The sequence below is a fragment of the Pinus tabuliformis genome, chromosome Q (assembly GCF_031772625.1).
Source record: "Pinus tabuliformis cultivar Carrire ecotype Pingquan chromosome Q, CPIR1, whole genome shotgun sequence".
Classification (NCBI taxonomy): Eukaryota; Viridiplantae; Streptophyta; class Pinopsida; order Pinales; family Pinaceae; genus Pinus; species Pinus tabuliformis.
In genome coordinates, this window is record NC_142296.1 from 530,400,069 (window position 1) to 530,421,369 (window position 21,301).

Below are 21,301 nucleotides of genomic sequence, written 5' to 3' on the forward strand. Positions count from 1 at the left end.
TGAAACTGGTGTGGCAGGTTGTGGCTCAGGCTCGCTTGATGTGGCTTTGAAGCTTGTAGATGACCATCATTTCCCCCCCTGTCAGATACAAGGTGAGATGATGGAGAAAACTCAATTGCAAGACTGTTCAATACTGTTCAATACTTTGGAACAAGTTCTGATATGTGTTTGGAATATCTTCTTGGCTGTTGATGCCCATTGCCAAGAAGCGATCCATCCAAGATGAATCTTTGTTCTTGCAGGACGTTTGTTTCTGAAGCATCTGTTTGAAGAATGGCTAGTTTTATGACAGTGCTCACATGGATGAAGATCAAAACAGTGATCTTTCAAGTGGCCAACTCGATCACAGTGTTGGCATTTCTCAATCTGTTGTTGTTGTTGTTGCGGAAGAGGGGCAGATTCTGGAACAGCTGAAGTTGAACTGTCATGAGAAGCAGGTGAACTGTCATCAATGAATCCAGCACTCTGAAACTGAATGGGCTTGGCATAGTCTGGAATATGAAAGGACAAGTCCTTGTCATATCCAAGACCAGTTATGTGCTTGTTGTGGACAAGCTGTTCCCAAGGTCTGATGATGGGCTTGGGAAGTGCAGACTGAGTTTCTGCATCTGCATGTACAACTGCTGCTTTATTGGATTCTGGATCTGATTCAACCTCAATCTTACTAATTTCACCACTTGCTGGTTTAACCTTGAACAACATATTGTTTTGAGCAGAAAACAATTTGGAATGACAAATTTGTTGAAGCTCATCTTGCTGGAACTGAGATTCTAGTTGCAAAAAATCAATCTTTTCTTGTGCATCATGCAGGCAGGTTTGAATGTCACAAAGAGTGTCTTTGCTAACATTTACCTTCCCACCAATAGAGGAGTGTATTAGTGTATTCAGTAACTCTAATACATCATCAAATCTACCCATTGTCTCAACAAAGAAATGAACACTCAACAATCCTAGTGGAGACTATAGCAAGTCTAGACAAACCCCAGCTATTGAAGATTTCAAAAATTAAGAATATCAGTTTGAAAAATACATTGTCCAATACCAGTCTTTCAGAGATTATGTTCTTTAAATTCTGTAGAAATTTCACATCTGACTAGACTTGTAGCTGATTCCTTCAAACTTTATAAAACTTGCCTCTATATCCCTTCTGGAAGCTCAGGAATGCAAAAAGAATAAAAAATCCGCAAATACCAGCAAATGTTAGGAAGAACAGTGGCTGTAGATAAGTGTTATAACATCAAAGAAGCTCCATCATTACAGAGAAAACACCACAGTGGTAATATATGCAACGTATTCAGCTCCAAGACAGAGAAATAAATATGGAGTGTCTTCAATATATATACAGCCACACATCCAATGAGATGAGGAAGTTTGATTTCAGTTTAAATTACATTTTGGTAAAGTTGGTCGACCTGCATTGCTGAAGATATTGTGCGAGGTATCTGATTTGTCGAGAAGATGTCAACAATTACAGTGCCAGTTCCAATACCGACCCCATCTGAAGACTCTGAACGCCTGAGGAAGGCTTTTGAAGAGTGGGGCACAAATGAGAAGTCAATCATACAAATATTAGGACACAGAACTGCAGCGCAAAGTAATCCGTCAAAGTTATTTTCAACTGTATGAAGAGGATCTCTTGAAGCGATTGGAATCTGAGCTTTCAAGTGACTTTGAGAAAGCTGTATTCCTTTGGGTACAAGATCCAGCTGAACGTGATGCGGTCATATCTCATGATGCAATAAAGAAGTGGAATGGAAAGAATATATCGCTTTTAGAAATTTCCAGTGCTCGATCTTCGGCTGAACTATTGATGGTGAGGCAAGCATATCATATTCGGTACAAAAAGTCCCTCGAAGAAGACGTGGCTGAAGATTTTCAAGATGCAGTGCGAGTTGTGATCAAGTGTATTTTCTGTCCTGAAAAACACTTCACAAAGGTTTTGCGCTTAGCGATAGAAAAACTCGGGAAGGAGATAACTCAGGCAGCAGCAAAAAATTCGTGATTCTGGAATGAGGTTAGCTCCGGGTCATCATGCACTTTACTTCCCATGTATACAATGTAAACCTGAGATTTAGAGGAACTGGCGATTTGAGACAAGAAAAAAAAGGCAGAAAGCTGGAGCAAGTATGGCTGCTCTCATTTTCTCCATTTTGGCCTGCTTCAGAAAGCATCAATGCATGTTATTTCAATCGGCGATCTGTCGGCATATTTTTCACATACTTTCTGTGCTTCAGTTTTCCTCTCCTCGAATGTGAATTGGTCTTTGAAGGAAGGGCATCTATGTGCCATGCTAACGATGACGCTTCTGTTACTCCTGCACCGTGAATTTACAAGTAGTTCACGGTCATGTTCACATGAGATAACACTCGCTCAAGATTACCAAACGCTCCAGATTATAATGTAAATCAATGCGCCAGGAGAAAGCTCGGCAATCCCAATAAGATGGAGGCGAAAGTGTACCGAGGAGATCAAAAACTACAGGTGTGGATCTCTTCAATCGATCGGGGTTGACACACGAAAATGGGAACACCAATTACAGCTGTGGGTCTCTTTATCCTATTGGGGTTGAGACACGAAAAATGGGAACACCTTGTTTTCTTAACACGAAAAAGGATTGCGTGCAAAGAATAATCGATGGAAAACTAGAATCCAGAAGAGACGCAGCAACATAGAGAGGTGATTCCACAACTCAGGCTTGTGGATGACGGATGGGATGGTTAGAAATTGTAGGCCGTTCTGCTAACCTTGAAGCAGTTTTTAGTTTGTATCCCATTATTCAATTTCAGACTGTATCTATCCCCATCGTTAGCTCTGGTCTACTTCAGATTTAGTAGTATTCACATTTATGCTCTTCTACCTGCCAATCTTGAGGCTTGTAACGAAAAAAATCGAGAAATAATGTTCTGGAAACGTTTACATAAATAAACCTTCACTGCGACGGCACGAAAAGTTAGCGTTTTAGCAACGTATGGGAAAAACGCAGTATATTTACACACGATGCGCTATCTGATAGGGTCAGCAGTATTCAAGGAGCAGCGTAACAGTCGAAGGAGCGTTTTGTATGCAGGTGGAGTAGCTACAGCAGCAGCGTAGCAGAAGGGAACAGGCCAGCGAAAAATGTTATGTCTATAACTGACACGATCAACAGAAATTAATAGCAAGCAGGTTCTGCAGAGTTGACAGGTTTTAAAAATACCCAAGCCTCTATTTTCAGATCGCTGGAATGTGCATGTGCGTTACACTCAGAATCGCAGAACCGACAGTCATATGAATGTAGAGAGGACGTTTCAGAGTTGTGAACCGTTTCTGACCCGTTCAATGAGCAATATGAATTTATCCTAGCAAATGATCACAAACCCACAAGCTTCATTAAGACATAGAAGCATTGGTTTACACAGGCCACAAAAACAAGTGGCTTACACAGTATTGAGAAGGTTATGAACGAACCAGCTCTGATACCATGTTAAACACACATGGAAAACATAGAATAGAAAAGATAAATCAGTGAGTACATTTTTTTATTAACAAGAGATTTACATTTATAGTACATTATGTGACTCTTGGGTTTCAGATCCCAAGGTCTCTTGGACTTCTTTGTCCATTCGACTTCCACACTAACCCACTTAGGATTAGGTGTCCAACAGATATAACAAAATATACTTAAAAATCCAAGATTTGCACTATTATAGTTTTATTTCTATTTAGATTTATAGATCTTTAGATTATTGTTAATAGCAAATGCATTAAAATTAAAAGTATGCATAAAATAGAGAATGACATAACAAAATAGCTTACACACATTTGACACAAGATATGACTCAGCTAGAAGGTGAGGATGCTCCACTCTCTTTCTTTGAATAGAAATATTGTTGCGAGTATAAAGAAGTATGGTTTGTGGCCTATGGGCTGCTACAGTGAAAAAATTCTCTTTGTGTGCTCTACATCCTATCCCTCTTGGCTATTTTTACTCTTTTATGGAATGAATGCACTCAAAAAAATGGAAACCCTTTTCCTCCTAGTGGCCTAGTTATAACACAACCTAAGAGCCTACCCGTGGTTAGATTTGACTACCTCAACTCTTAACCAAAGTTACAATGTGGAATCGTCTAGAGTATTCTACATCATAATCATGTGGCTATCCATTTTTTCATGAATAATGGGGGCTGACATGGCATCCTCTCAAATTATGGCAGTGAAAACAGGAAGGTCAACTTCTGAGTGGCATAACATTCGCATATGGACTCTGATTGGCATGAATCCTACGTTGTTTGAAAGGTATCTATGTGTAGAAAAGGAAAAAAGTGTTATCCATTAAAGCAACAAAGTTTTAACCACAAAAAACATTGTTTGACATCTCAAAATGTTCCCGGATGGTTTCAGACCCCAGTTTGCCAAACTGGGTCCTATCGGTAAAAATGGTCCTGAGAGTTGATTCCTCCAATCTAGATTAAGAGAGGTATATTTTCTATCTAGTACACTCCAACAGAGGAGCAAACAATAAACATTCTAACCAAGGATTTTCCATGGACCATATTTGTTTACCTCAGAGAGAAGTTGGGTGTAGTGTATAACACCTTCCTCTCTAAGAGGGAGTGATGGTTGGAGTAGAGACGGAAGGATTCTACTTTCCTAGGTGCCAAGAAAAGTGGAATAACCCACAAGACATCCACTTTAGTAGAATATTAATTATTTAACTATTTCTTAAAGTTAGAATTAGGAAAATTTTAAAATTCTTAGGTTAACTTATGATTTTATCTTGGTCATTGATGATAATTTAATCTCAGTTGTTAAGAGGGACATTATGGTTCATATAAAAATTATAAGAGGAGATAGAGTGAGTTGCTGGAAATTTAGTTGAGCACAAGTAGTGTGTGTTGTGCCAATGAAGGAAGAGTCAAGGGTTTCAGCGGATTGCAGTGTGTTAATTTTTCATAGTGCTACATTGTTCTTTGCTTTGATAATTACATTTATTCATTAACACATTAATTTCACCCCATAACATTATAAAATTATTCATATTTACAATATTCATTAGCATATGCAACTATGTAGAGAGAACGATATCATCATCATCAATGCAGCGGAACATAAATTAACAAAAGAAGAAAAACATGCACACATAAAGACACCAGGATTGGTTGGAGACCAGGGAAAAACCCACTATAGGGAAAACCCTTGCAAATTATTCTTTTTCTTAGATCGTCATCAAATTATTTGGCTTCCCAACTTGAAAACTCACCTAAACATATTTATGTCTTCCACTCCTCTTCTTTGTAAATCAATCCTGATGATGGGTCTTTGTCTAGAATCGAAACGTCGACAAATTAAATATGAAGACCGTGGAATATCTGAATTCAGTTTCTCAAAAACCACACCACAGAAATCTGCAAACCATTATCATGACCCAGTATGGAGGGGAAACTTGGAAAGAGATTCGTGATCTCGAAAAGACAAGGGTTAAGATACAGAGAAAGTTATTTGGATCGTCGGCTTCCCAACTTGAAAACTCACCTAACCATATTTATGGCTCCCACTCTTATTCTTTGTAAATCAGTCTTGTTGATGAGTCTTGGTCTAGACTCGAAACGTCGACAAATTAAAGATGAAGACTGTGGAATATCCGAATTCAGTTTCTCAAAAATCACACCACATAAATCTGCAAACCATGATCCACATCTTCATCAATGCAACAAAACAAATAAAACATCCATGACATGATCCTAAACATGCTTATACTCAAAACCCTGATTCTAAGGACTGTAATTCACTGTCACTGACTGTAGTCAACTGTTGAATACGATTGTCACTAAGAGGAATATTTGGAATATTGATACTTCATCTTTTGGTCCCAGACACATGTTGAGACACTGTGTGCATGCGCCTAACACTGATTTGGATGCCCTCTGGAGAACTGGATGCATGCATCTAGGGACCAAATTGGACTGTGAAAACCCTAGCCTCGCGGACGCTCCTTTAGACAATGTGTTCGAGCATTTGAGACTTCTCGGATGCTCCCTTGACCACATTGTGCGAGATTCTAGGGACAAAAGTCCTTAGTTATGAGCGTGCGTCCAAGACTCAAAAACCATAGACACATGTGAGCTTCGACCCTATAGTTTTAGACCCTTTGCTTGAGCTTTCCTTCATCGGACCTTTGCGAACCAAACAATAGAAGAGAGAAGAGAGTGCCATATGATTGTGTCCAAAATGAGCTTGAGGTCCCTTCTATTTATAGGCTTTCATGAGGATCCATTTGATGTTAAGGCCAACCTTGCCAGTTGTATATGTGCATAGGGTCGTCCTACTCCAATATACATGAGTATATAAATAAATTCAAAAACCAACTTCTGCTTGTCCAAATAAGATGATATTTGGATTGATTTTGGTCCTCTCGAAGAGAGGAATCTATTGCAATTATTATCTCCATCATGTGAGTTGTCCAAAGTGGAATTTGACCACAGTTGTATAATTTTAACACTCCCTCTCAACTAGGGAGAATTCGACTTGCCAATATCTATCCATCGAACAATATGCCATCTTGGTATCTTAAATGTCATCATGTAGCATCAATGACCATCTCTGTCATGTATTCGTTATCACAAATCATCAATGTACATCTCAATCCATCCCTTACTTATCCCTTGATCGTCCCTGCTCATATGTTGAATATTCTCAAATTTAGAAGAAGAAGAATCGGAGGGGAGCTTAAGCTACCACCCTCTATTCATTGGGCTACTACCCAGTATCGCTGCTAGTGGGCTACTACCCGAAATATTTATCAACGGGCTACTACCTAGAATATCAGTCAGCGGGATACTACCTGGAATGTCTTTCGATAAGCTACTACCTGAAATATCATTCAGCGGGCTACAACCCAGAAATATGTCATCAGGATACTACAAAGAAATTTGTCGACGGGCTAATACCCGAAAATATGTCATCGTATATTATCATCGGCGAGCATATCATCAAGGAGCACATATCAACCTATAACCATATCGGGGAACTACTACTCAACCCAGAATCTCATGGGGGAGCTACAACTCAACCCATATCGATAAATAGGTAATATAAGGGAGCTACTACTCAACCCATCTTATCGCCTACTGATCTTCCTAGCAATGACCCTCAATAGTCATGTGGTAGAACACCTATATCATAATCTTATCTTGAGCGAGATACCTAACTTACCAAAGGTAAGGATATCACACCCCCAAGCCTCCTCACCCATTGGCCAAATGGAGAGGGATAATCCCAACAAGCCCAGCTTCTGGGTATGATGCCAACCGGGGTATACTCTGCAAAGACCAAGATAGGGTGAGCTACTACTCCAACCCTATGGGTAATAGATAGGGGTGATACCCTATTTTTCAGAGTTCCCTCAACCCTAGGAGACCTCTGTCTCAATTCCACACCCTGGGAGCTTAGACAGGGAAGGAAGAGTATGGCTCAGTGTCCTTGATCAACGCTCCTCTCATTATACAAATATCATTGTACTTGCCTCAGATAATCATCATGTATCAATAGCAACTATCTCTTGTTCATATAGGACATAAAATCAAATATCATGTTAAAACATAAATAATCATATAAATCACAAAAGGATACCATAATCATCCTCCCTCTCAAGGAGGTGCCAATAACAAGCCTAATCTTGTCTCGAATAGTTGCACTGGTTCACTGAAATCACCTCAACTATATATATGAGATTCTCTGCCAATCGTATCCTATTCTTTATCATCACAATGTATCCAAAAATTTTCTCAAACACTTCTTCATTCTACTTCATAGCTATCTAAGCTTTTCTTGCTCCCATATCTTTTTGTCTTCATATCTATAGGATTGACATGCTTCAGGTGGACATCTGATTTCATGCACAATACTTCATTTTTTTCTGTGATCGATAATTCAACCCAACAACTTCTGAAATCAATTCAAACTTCAAAAAACTTCGAGTGATGGTCAACTGTAGTAAAACCCCTGGACGCTCCCATCAGGTTAGCATGGGAGTGTCTTTAGCTTCCCGGATGCTACCTTGGCCTTATCATGCATGCGTCTAGGGACGAAATCTCCCAGTTCTATGCTTGCATCCAGAACAAAAACCCTAATTTTTGTACGAGCTTCAGATCTAAGACTTTGTTGCAATTCAATAATGTCCAATGCACATAAATCACACTTCAATATTACATAATGAAAATAGTAATATGAGTAAGAATCTTGAGAATAGATTCTCCCTCTGACTAGGAATCTACTTCATTCATCTTCATTCATGTCATCAACCTATCTCTACTAGTGTCATGCAACAACAGATTTGTTAGATCATAAACATATATCTATCATGGTCATCAACATCATGTCATCAATCTTTCATCAAGGGTTAGACTTGAAATATTAGGGTAGCAGACATATGTGACATCATATCATGAACATAATAACACTTTCTATCAAGTCACTCCATCAAGTTAGGGCATTCAGTTTTACCATATGCCATCAAGACATGACCACAAGTAGTAAGAGATCTAGAATATCAATCTCATAGTTATACCTCTATCGTCATGGTTACCATGCTTAACATTATCAATAGGATCAAGTTAGGTCATTCAATAAAACTTTTACCAAAACAAAAAGAGTGTCAATCTCTCTTTCCATTAGCTTTCATCATGCTAATCACAGGAAGTATCAATAGTATCATGTATAATAATTAATGAGCTAACCTTCTGTGTGAAATCCATCATGTATTATGCATGTAAAGTATCAAGAGTATCATCTACTAGAGTTAAGGTGCTATCCTTATTTATAGTATCAAGATATCCAATAGATAGATGTTAACCAAACATCAAGTATATCAATGTATCAACATTAGGTAGCCTCATAGAATTCAAGATCAAAATGTTCAACACCTGGTGCACCATTTCATAATAGGAAACATAAATCCAAGTCACTTTCATATGCATGAACCATTAAAGGAAGAGACATTCTCATCATACCTTAGGGCTTACCTAGCCATCCAATGTTACAGCTGAAATATAGCATACCATGCATACCTTGTGGTATTCAAATACATGTGCACCTTCTCATTAGACATAGGAATCTTGTAGCACTTTGTTAGATTTTCAATTAGTGCCTCTTTACCCTTTTCCATCTCTATCCACCTTTCATGCATTAAAAATGATCCTCAAGAAGGGTCCACTTATCACATCTCATCAAGGAGGTAAGAAACATCCATATATTCAAATACACATGAGGGAAGTATAGACAATAATAATAGTAATCAGATCCATAAGTATAAACAAAAGTAATGACATAAAGAAGCATCATAAGTCGATAAATACTTATCTTCAATGAGAGGTGATCTTGTTCCTCTTGAACCAACCTTCAAGAGCCATCAATGTCCATTGTCCACATACCAATGTTGCCTTCAATTATCCAACCAGGGCTACTAGGAATTACCCCATCTAAGGTTTCATCAAATCTTTCACAAGTTCTTGAGCCTCTTTACATTAACCATACCACATCTCATGTCTTTTCCATAAACCAAGGTTTTTCTCTCCAACCCAAACCTCATAGTATCCATCAAACCCTAATAATCAAGTTGCCTAGGGTTTTCTTCAAACCCTAGAATTATTTTAGGTATCCACCATCCTCTTCTTGCTTCCATCAATGGTGTCATAATAGGGGTGATCTCCATGGATTTTCTTCAGCCTAGCTTTGAAACCATGTTAATTTTTCATAGTGCTACATTGTTATTTTCTTTGATAATTACATTTCTTCATTAACACATTAAGTTCACCCCATAACCTTATAACATTATTCATATTTACATCAATATTCATCAACATATGCAACTATGTAGAGAGAAAAATATCATCATCATCAATGTAGTGGAACATAAAGGAACAATAGAAGAAAAGAATGAACACATAGAGACATCGGGATTGGTCAGAGACCAGGGAAAAACCCATTACGGGGAAAACCCTTGAAAAATATTCTTCTTCTTAGATCGTCATGAAATGATTTAGCAAAAAGGAGTACAATGATCCATATCTTCATCAATGCAACAAAACAACTAGAACATCCATAACCTGACCCTAAACATGCTTGTACTAAAAACCCTAATTCTGAGGACTGTAATGCACTATCACTGACTGTCATCAACTGCTGAATACGATTGTCATTGAGCAGAATTTTCAGAATACTGATACTTCATCTTTTGGTCCCAAGTGCATGCTAAGACACTGTGTGCGTGTGTCTAAGACTAATCTTGACGCTCTCTAGAGAACTAGATGCATGTGTCTGGGGACCAAACTAGACTGCGGAAACCTTAGCCTCCAGAACACTCCCATAGACACTGTGTGTGAGCGTCCAAGACTTCCCGGATGCTCCCTTGACCATACTGTGCGAGTGCCTAGGGAAAAAAATCCTTAATCAAAAGCATGCGTCTGATACTTAGAAACCTTAGACATGTGTGAGCTTCAACCTTGTAGTTTCAGACACTTTGCACGAGCTTTTCTCTGTCAGACCTATGCAAACCAAACAATAGAAGAGAGTGCTTCATGATTGCGTCCAAAATGAGCTTGAGGTCCCTTACATTTATAGACTTTCATGGGGTTCCATTTGATGTTGAGGCTGATCTGACCAATTGTATATGTGCATAGGGATGACCTAATCTAATATACATGAGTAAATAAATAAATTCAAAAACCAACTTCTGCTTGTCCAAATAAGGTGATATTTAGGTCGATTTTGGTCCTCTCGAAAAGAGGAATATATTTTAATTATTATCTCCATCATGTGAGTTTTCCAAAGTGAAATTTGACCGCAATTACATAATTTTAACATAGTGACTCGGCATCTTAGCAAAAGAAATCGAGTGAGGACCTAGCTCTTACAACCCCATCGTATTCTTTATATTCGCATGTGCACGCAAAGAGGATACTTGTGCTCACATATTTGGGCATATTAGTTTATTTGTGCAGAGGTTTTTCATATCTAGTGCACAAGAAAGGGGACCAATCTATTTGGTGGGTGATCAAGTGTTTTTGTGTGGTATAAGGTAAGTTTCTCCCTTGTTGTAATTCTTGAAGAAAAATCCTTTGTTGAAGAAGAAAATAAAAATACACAGTGTTGCAAGTTTTCCCTAGAGTTGAGGTTTCCTAGGTATATCTTGCATTCTATGTGTTGATGTGTTTGTCTTCTAATTTATTTTTTATTATGAACCAACTCACAAAAAATTAGAAAAGATAGATCAATGACTTAAAAGTTAGTCTCTTCGAGGGGGCAACCTCCTTTACATTACAAAAATGAACAATTCTTGGATGATACAAATGACTAAACCTCCTTTCTATATAAAGGAGTCTAAGGGGTCACAATATAATCAAGTACGACATAACAATAATAATATAAGGGCACAACAATAACAATAGTGGGCTTCTATGGGGCACACTAATAACAATATGGGTACAATAGGGGCACAGTAATAAAAATAAGGGCTACAATGACAATAGTAATGGGGGAATCACTAGTATTATAGGGACCTAACATGCACCTCTCCTTTAAAAAAGTGTTGTCCTCAATCCTTGAGTAGTTTTGGATGATTATGTATAAAATTCTCATCCTCCCATGTGGAATCTTCAGCGGGTAAGTTCTTCCACTTGATGAGATACTTCGAAATTGATTGATTCCATAGCTGTCAAGTTCTTGTTTCTGTGACTGCTTCAGGTTCCAATATGATTTTTCCTTCCTCGTCAAGTTCTGGCAATATTGTTTGAACCAGGAGCTTGTCACCTATAACATTGTTTAAACATGAAACATGGAAAATTGGGTGCACTTGGGAAGTTGCAGGAAGCTCCAATTTGTATGCCATAGTATCAATCTTTTGCAACACCTTGTATGGACCATAATACTTTGGTGATAATTTATTATCCTTCTTATATTTCTTGAGGTACATTTGTTTTTATGGTTGTAGTCGTAGGAATACCTAGTCACCTACATCAAAACTTATTTCGCTGCGATGTTGATATGTTTGTTGTTTCATTCTATTCTGCGCCAAAGTGAGGTTATCCTTTATGAGTTCGAGAACTTGTTATTGATGCTTGATGTGATGTTCCACTGCTTGAAGCTTAGAATTTTCTCTTAAATATGATGTGATGGATGGTGGATGATATCCATAAAGTGCCATAAATGGGGTCATTTTTGTTGTAGTATGGAAGGAAGTGTTATACAACCATTGAACCAGAGGCAACCATTTAACCCATTGTGTCTGTTTATCAAAGACAAAGCAACGAAGATATCCTTCCAAACATTTGTTTACTATCTCAGTTTTCCCATCAAATTGAGGATGATAAGATGAACTATGAGCTAATTAAGTACTCAGACAAGAAAATAATTATGTCCAAAATTTCCAATGAAAATGGGATCTCTGTCGCTTACAATAATCTTTGGGTTTCCATGTAGCTTTTGAATTGTTTCCATAAATGTAGTAGAAATTGTACTGGCTTTTAATGGATGATATAATGCACAAAAGTGTGCATACTTGGTAAGAGTGTCAACTACCACCATGATGACACTCTTTAGTTCGGACTTGGGTAAACCTGTGATAAAATCCATTGAAACCTCCTCACAGCATTAGCTTGGAATGGATAAGTTTGTAATAGGCCTGGGGTCTTAATTATTTCAACTTTATTTTGTTGGCAAACCAAACATTCCGCCACAAACTTTTGAATATCCAATTTAAGGCCATCCCAAAAAAATTCCTTCTTAACCATGTGGTAAGTTTTTTAAAAATCTCGAGTGCCCTCCTAAGGGAGAAGTATGCAATTCCATAAAAATATATTTTTGAGTTGATAATTCTTACATAGGTATAAGATATCTTTGTACCATAACGAATCATTTTTCCAACTAAATGTATCAGATGTATTGGGATCTTGTTGTATCTTTAGAATGAGTGCCACACTTCTTCGTCATTCTTCCATTCATCCCTTGCTTCATTTATCCAATCTGGTTGGATAATAGAAATGGTGCAAAGCAATGCTTCCACATCCTCATCCGTTCTTGAGAGTGCATCTACCACAACATTTTTCTTCCCTTTTTTGTAGATGATTTCAAAATCATAACCCAACATCTTTGTGACCCATTTTTGCTTCTCTTCTGAAGATAATCTTTGCTCTAAAAATCATTTAAGACTATCATGATCCATTTTTACCTTGAAGTGTCTTCCCATTAGCTAGGGTCACAATTTCTTAAGTGCATGTAGTATTTCCAACATTTCCTCCTCATAAATAGCTTTGTGTAAATACTTTCCTTTGATTGGATGAATTTCAAAAGCAATGGGTCTTTCTTCTTGCATTAAAATAGCACCAATTCCATTTCCTAAGGCATCACATTCCACAATAAAGGTTTTTGTGAAGTCTGGCGTAGCTAAGAACAATGCTTGGCACATTGCCTCTTTAAGATGTTCAAAGGCCTTTGTTGCTTCTAGAGTCCATGAAAATGCATCTTTCTTCAATAATGTTGTTAGAGGTGCTGTTATTCTCCCATAATTCTTACAAACTTGTGATAATACCATGTCGACCCAGAAATCCTTGTAGATGCTTTATGGATGTGGGGATTTTCCATTCCTTAATGGCTTTAATTTAGCTAGGGTCTACCTTAACACCTTCATGAGATACAATATGACCCAGATATTCCACCTCTTGTACTCCAAAGAAACATTTGGATCTTTTTTCATATAATTGTTTCTCCTCCAATAGTTTGAGCGCCCTGTCAACATGTTGAACATGATCCTTCCAAGACTTGTTGTAGATTAGTATATCATCAAAGAATACTAACACAAATTTTCTGAGGAAGGGTTTGAAAATGGAATTCATCAAACCTTAAAATGTAGAAGGTACATTGGTAATGCCAAATGGCATGACCAAAAATTCATAATGACCCTCATGAGTTCTAAATGATGTTTTCGAAATGTCTTCAGTCTTCATTTTGATTTGATGATATCCTGAACGAAGATCCAACTTGGTGAAGTAAATTGATCCATGCAATTCATCCAATAATTCATTAATGATAGGAATGTGAAATTTATCTTTAATAGTGAGCTTGTTGATCTCTCTATAATCCGAACACATGCACCATGATCCATCCTTCTTGTGCACCAATACTACTGGAGCAGAGAAAGAAATTTGACTAGGTTGAATTATACTACCCTCTAGCATTTCTGCAACCATACATTCAATTTCACTCTTTTGGGCAAGGGATATCTATAAGGCCTAATGTTTGGAGGAACACTTCCTGGAATCAAATGTATAGCATAATCATGATCATGAATAGGTGGGAGGCCTTTCGAACTCTCAAATACCTTGGAATGATTATCCAAGACTATTTGGAGATCTAGAGAAATAGATGACTTCGATGTGGGAACCTCTATCGAACATGATTGTGAAATTATGCCCCGTTTTTCGTTCTTTAGAAGCTTTGTCATTCCGTTAGAGCTGGTTATCTTTCCCAGTTTCCCTGCAATACCCCTTAATTCAACTTCCTTTCCTTCCAAATAAAATTTCATGAAAATTTCTTGAAAATTAAAAGCTATTGTACCCAAGGATTGTACCCATAGGACTCCTAGTACAACATCAGCACTACCCATTGGAATGAAAAGCATTGGGCTATTCAATACATATTCTTCCATGGATAGCTTGATATTATGGCCCTTTCCAGATAAATTTATGGTTCCTCCACTTGTAACCATCACTTAACACTCTGGTGTTGGATATAAGAAGCAATTCAATTCCTTGGTTATCTTACAATGAATAAAATTATGAGTAATGCCTGAATCAATCAACAATATTACATTTTTATTCTTGATATGTCCTTCTATCTTGATAGTTTGAGGAGTGGTAATTCCATTCAATGCATTACAAATATAGTCGGATTCATTTCTTCTTTCTCTAGGGTTTGTTCCTTGTGTATATCCTCTTCTTTTGATGTTTCTTGTTCCTTTTCTTCCTCTTCACAATCTATGTAAAATAATTTCTTCTCAACACACTTACGAACTTTAGTGTATTTTCTATCACAACTATAACAAAGCTCTTTTTCTCTTTTTTCTTCCAATTGTTGTGGTGTCAACCTTGTAGGTTGTGGAAGGTTAGGAGCAACAACACTTCCATCTTTATAGTTTTGAATGGCAGGCTTCCTTTTTCCCATAATTTTTCTTGACAACCTTAATGCCTTCTCCAATGAATCAAGTTCCCAAAGGTGAACCTCATGTTGGATTTTACCATTTAAATTCCCTATGAACACATCAATCCTATGCTCCTCTAGAATATCTTTTACCCTTATATTCAATTTTTGGAAGTCCTTAATGTGCTCCATCATTGAACCATTTTGTTTGAGATTTATCAATTGGCTAAAAAAGTTGTTGCTTTTTGTATCCTCATAATGTGCTATCATTTCTTCCGTAAAAATTGCCCAATTGATAATTTGTTTACGAGAGCAAAGCAATCAATACCATGCAAAATGATTTGGTTCCAAATATAAAGTTGCAATGTGTAACTTTTGTGTGTTTTTCACATTATGGAGATCGAAATATTGCTCCATCTGTAGTATCCATGTTATGGGATCCTTGCCATCAAAATTCCTCATATCAATCTTTGGAACATGGTGGGTCTTCAATCCAAAGTTAGATTCTATGAAATCATGATTAACATTTCTTTTCTTCTCATCATGAATTTCCTTTACTACCCTTTCACCATTAGTAAACATTTCTTGTAGCAACTTTGTCAAATATGTCTTCAAATCTTACATTTTTCCTTCCATCTTAGCTTCCAAACCTTTCTTTAAACCATCCATCTTATCTTCCATGCCATCCATATTAGCTTCCATGCCTTTCTTTAAACCATCCAGCTTAGCTTCTGTTACTTTTTGTGAGAGTGAAATTTGTTGCACTTGGTCTCCTAATTTTGATATATTGCATTTCTTCCTCTTCTTCATGAGTCATGCTAGAGCTTTCAGGTTGCTTACTAGGTGTTTCTATTTTCTTTCTTCAAGGCATCAATTAATGATAATTATGCTTCACTATTCCCTTTGAATTCCTTCAAACTAATTTTTGAAACCAAACCTATGCAAAATTTTAAAAAATCTACACACCTTTTTTCACTTTGTAGGAGCTCAATATTGAATCTGGTGTATCTCTGAAATTTTGGATCTCCAAGGTTTGAAATTGAAAACTCTGGTATCTCTCTGAGTCCTCTTTCCAACTCCACCAGTCTCATCGAAATTGGATGCTCCAAGAAGGATTTATGCTCAATCTCCCAAGATGACCTGATTATACACTCTTTCAGTAGAGCAAACTTGTATGAAGTTCCATGTGTCACTATTTCAACCTTCAGACCTGAAAACAATACATAAAAACCTAAATTCTGTCCTCTTTCTGTAACTTCTTGAGAAATTTCAATCTGATACTCAGAGAGAAAGTTGTGATGATTTTCCCAAGGTCACCTATTTGGCATGTATTCGGGATCCTGCAAAATAACTTCCTTAGATCATATCTCCACAAATATAGAGAAACAAGATCTAAAATGGGTTTCTTTTAGTTTCTGAAACTTCGCAGAAAAAAGTTATATCAAAAATGCCACGATGACCTGTTTGGAGCAGCGAAACCCTAGAATCCAAAGCTCTGATACCAAATGTTATGAACCAGCTCACAAAAAGATAGAAAAGATAGATCAACGACTTCAAAATCATCCTCTTCGAAGGGGCAACCTTATTTACATTAAAAAAATGAACAATTCTTGGATGATACAAATGACTAAACCTCCTTTATATGTATAGGAGTCTAAGGGGTCACAATATAATCAAAGCCGACATAACAATAATAATACAAGGGCACAACAATAACAATAGTGGGCTTAACAATATGGAGACAATAGGGGCACAATAATAACAATAAGGGATATGATGACAATAGTAATGGGAGAATCACTAGTATTATAGGGACCTGACATTTTTTTCTATGCATGTTAAGTTAGAAAAATCAGTGTATTTGTGATTTAAGTTCTAGAACATGGTTATTTGTATTTCTTGTTTTTACACTTAGAAAATTGTGGATCAGTTTACTTGTCTTTAAGGAAATCTAACAGTGTTTTGGAAACATGTAAATGACGTATTTTCATCAAATCATAGTGAAAAGTTTACCTAGAAAGGAGGGTCTCTCATATAAGCCCATTTGTTGTTACAAATCTAAGAGAAAACTCTAAAGGTGTAGTTGGAAGTAGTCCCTACAAGAGCTAATGCAGTATTGGACTAACATGTTATGTACCATGAGAAGCATAGATTGTTAAGTCCCTATACTACTAGTGTATCCCCTTATTGTTATTAGTGCAACCCCCTTATTGTATTTTTGTGCCCATGTAGTCCCCGTATTGTTATTATTGTGCCCCATAGAAGCCGCACTATTGTTATTGTTGTGCCCTCACAATATTATTTTTATGTAGGCTCTGATTATATTGTGACCCCTTAGACTCCTATATATAGAAAGGAGGTTTTCTCATTTGTTTCATCCAAGAATTGTTCATTTGTGTAATTTAAAGGAGGTTTCCCCCTTAAAGAGGCTAATTTTGAAGTCGTTGATCTATCTCTTCTTCTAATTTGTGAGCTGGTTTCATAACATTTGGTATTAGAGCTTTGGATTCTAGGGTTTCTCTACTTCAAACAAGTCATTGTGGATTATCATTATAACTTTGTTTCTACGAATATTCAGAAGCTTAAATTAAAACCATTTGAAAAGAAATCTTGCTGAACCTGATATACAAATTTTAGATCTTGGTTCACTATATTTTCATAGATATGATCCAATGAAGTTAGGGTTTTTGCTGGCTCCTGAATTCCATCTCAAACAGGTGACCTTGGGAAAATCATCATAGCTTTCTCTTTGAGAATCGTATTCAAATTTAGTAAAAATTGAGATAAATAGGATGGACTCTAGTTTGTTGGGTATCCTTTTTGAGGGCCGAAGGTCGAAATAGTGACACGTGGAATGTCGTATAAGTCGGCTCTACTGAACCATGCTATAATCAGGTCATCGTGGGAGATTGGGCATAACTCTTTCTTGGAGAATCAAATATTGAGTAGACTTGTGGGGTTGGAAATAGGAATCATAGGTCTACCACAGGCCGAAATTGTAGAACTTGGAGATCCGAAATTACAGACTTACAATCGTTTCAATATCGAGCTCCTAAAAAAATGACTCGAATCAAGAAAATAGAAACACCTAGTAAGAAAAACTGGATGGATGATTTGAAGAATGAGATCGAAGCTAAGATAAATGGTTTTATTTATGGCATGGAAGCTAAGATCGATGGTATAGAAGAAAAATTGAAAGGCAACATGAAATATTTGAAGAAAGATAGGGAAAGTTTGAAGGAAGGTTGGACAAAGTTGCTACAAGAAATGCCTCCTAATGACGAAAAAGTAGTAGAGGAAACTCATGATGAGAAAAAAAGAAATGTTAATCATGATTTCATAGAATCTACTGTTGGATTGAAGACCCGCCATATTCCAAAGATAGATATGATGAAGTTTGATAGCAAGGATCCGGTAACTTGGATACTACAGATGGAGCAATATTTTGATCTACCTGATGTGCATCCCTTACAAAAGGTACATATTGCATCTTTATATTTAGAACTGAATAGTTTTCATGGTATATAGATATTTGTTCTCGTAAAGCACTTGTCACCTGGTCAATTTTATTGGAGGAAATGATAGCACATTATGAGGATACAAAGAGCAACACCTTCTGTAGTCAGTTGATAAATCTCAAACAAAAGGGTTCAATGGCAGAGCACATTGAGCACTTCCAAAAATTGAATATAAGGGTAAATGATATTCTAGATAAGAAACCTCAAGGGTTAGCTAGGTTGGTCGAGTTCCCTTTGCTAATTACGTTGCCAGTTGGGAGGTCACGAGGTCAAATCTCCTTGATGCCCTTGGGTTTAGGCCCTGCTTGTTTGGCTAGCGGGTAGATCCCTTCGGGTTGATCTCCCTAGATTTTTCCCATGGATGTAGCGGCCACTTAATGTCTGTGAACCACGCTAAAAAAAAGGAGATATTCCAGAGAATCATAGGATTGAAGTCTTCATAGGGACTTTAAAGGATGACATCCAACATGAGGTTCGCCTTTGGGAACCTGATTCATTGGAGAAGGCATTTAAGTTGGCAAGAAAAATTGAAAGCAAATTTATGGCCACAAGGAAGCCTACCACTCATAATTATAAATATGGAAGTGTTGTAGCTCCTAGCCTTCCAAAACCTACAAGGTTGGCACCACAACAATTGGAAGAAAAAAGAGCAAAAGGGCTTTGTTACAGTATACACTAATGGTCATAAGTGTGCTAAGAAGAAATTATTTTATATAGATTGTGAAGAGAAGGAATAAAAGAATAAAGAAACGTAAAAAGAAGAGAATATACACCAGGAACCAACCCCGAAGAAGAAGAAATGAATCTAACCATATCTTATAATGCTTGGCAGGAATTACAACTCCTCAAACTCTCAATATAGATGGACAAATGGAGATAGTGAACAAATGTTTGGAAGGATATCTTTGTTGCTTTGTATCGGATAAACAAACACAATGGGTCAAGTGGTTACCTCTTTTTGAATGGTGGTATAACGCTTCAGCAAAAATGACCCCATTTATGGCACTTTATGGATATCATACACCATCCATCACATCATATACAAGAGAAAATTCTAAGGTTCAAGTAGTGGAAGATCACATCAAGCATCAACAAGTTCTCCAACTCTTAAAGGATAACCTCACTTTAGCATAGAAATGAATGAAACAACAGGAAGATCAACATCGCAACGAAAGAAGTTTTGATGTAGGCGACTGGGTATCTTTACAGCTACAACCATACAAACAAATGTCTCTCAAGCAAGCTAAGAAGGATAATAAATTATCGCAGAAGTACTATGGTCTTTACAAGGTGTTGCAAAATATTGGTACTATGGCATACAAATTGGAGTTTCCTGCATCTTCCTGAGTGCACCCAGTTTTCCATATTTCATGCTTAAAGAAGGTTATAGGTGACAAGCTCCCAGTTCAAACAATATTGTCGGAACTTGACAAAGAAGGAAAAATCATATTGAAACCTGAAGCATTCATGAAAATAAGACCCGACGACTATGAAATCGATCAATTTCAGAGTATCTCATCACGTGGAAGAACTTCACTGCTGAAGATTCCACATAGGAGGATGAGAATTTTATACAGAAGCATCCAGAACTATTCAAACGTTGAGGACAACACTTTTTTTAAGGAGAGGAGCATGTTAGGTCCCTATACTACTAGTGTAGCCCCTTATTGTTATTAGTGCAACCCCCTTAGTATATTTTTGTGCCCATGTAGCCCTCATATTGTTATTATTGTGTCCCGTCGAAGCCCCACTATTGTCATTGTTGTTCCCTTAAAATATTATTTTTATGTAGGCTCTGATTATATTGTGACCCCTTAGACTCCTATATATAGAAAGGAGGTGTTGTCATTTGTTTCATCAAAAAATTGTTCATTTGTGTAATGTAAAGGAGGTTTCCCCCTCGAAGAAGATAATTTTTAAGTTGTTGATCTATCTCTTCTTCTATTTTGAAAGTTGGTTGCATAACATAGATTCTTTGAAGAGCACCCTACTATGAGTTATGATCAATTCCTAGCATCCAACCATTGGCACTAGAATAAAGTAGGTTGAGTTGTAAGGGAGCACCAAGAGAGGTGATATGGGTTGTACAAGGAATGAAATTGAATGTGTGAAATTAAATCAAACACAGAGAGAAAAATAGTAGAAAGCACAAAAATATATTGAAAACCCAACTTCTATTAATAAATAAAATTAGAGAATATTATAGAACAAAAAAATTTTGAATGGTATTTTCATTGATGCTAACGTCAGTCTTTGAAAGCTCTTAATATTCCTCTATAAAGCTCCAATGGTCAAGAAACCCTGGAAGGATGAGAATCTCTTGTTGTGTGGTCATGATACCCCACTTTTGATTAATATTTGAATGGGAAGATCAAGGAAATTGCTAACAAGTCCATCATCATTGTGTATTCCTTGTCTTTTCATTTCTAATTATAGGTGGCATGCCTCATAACTCCTCACAGTTGAGAAGATATGGGCGATCAATGTTGAAGCCCCGAACTTTGGTCAAGGTACCCCAATATATGATTCACGGTAGCGTTATGATTGGTTATCTTGTTAGCATTCATTTTAGAAAAAATCCTTGATGACCAAATGAGGCCTTAAAAGTATTATGT

The 21,301-nt window shown here is 37.0% G+C and overlaps 1 long non-coding RNA gene and 1 pseudogene across 1 annotated transcript; one reads left to right on the forward strand and one right to left on the reverse strand.

Moving 5' to 3' along the window:
• Positions 1–1,458: 1,458 nt before the first annotated feature.
• On the forward strand, positions 1,459–2,002 carry LOC149220535 (annexin Gh1 pseudogene; annotated as a pseudogene).
• A 218-nt stretch (positions 2,003–2,220) lies between these two features.
• LOC149220536 (uncharacterized) lies at positions 2,221–2,593 on the reverse strand. The gene is made up of 2 exons (XR_016248753.1): positions 2,461–2,593; positions 2,221–2,314 (listed from the first exon to the last, which is right to left on the reverse strand). It is a non-coding gene; the product is annotated as an uncharacterized LOC149220536 (long non-coding RNA).
• Positions 2,594–21,301: the final 18,708 nt, after the last annotated feature.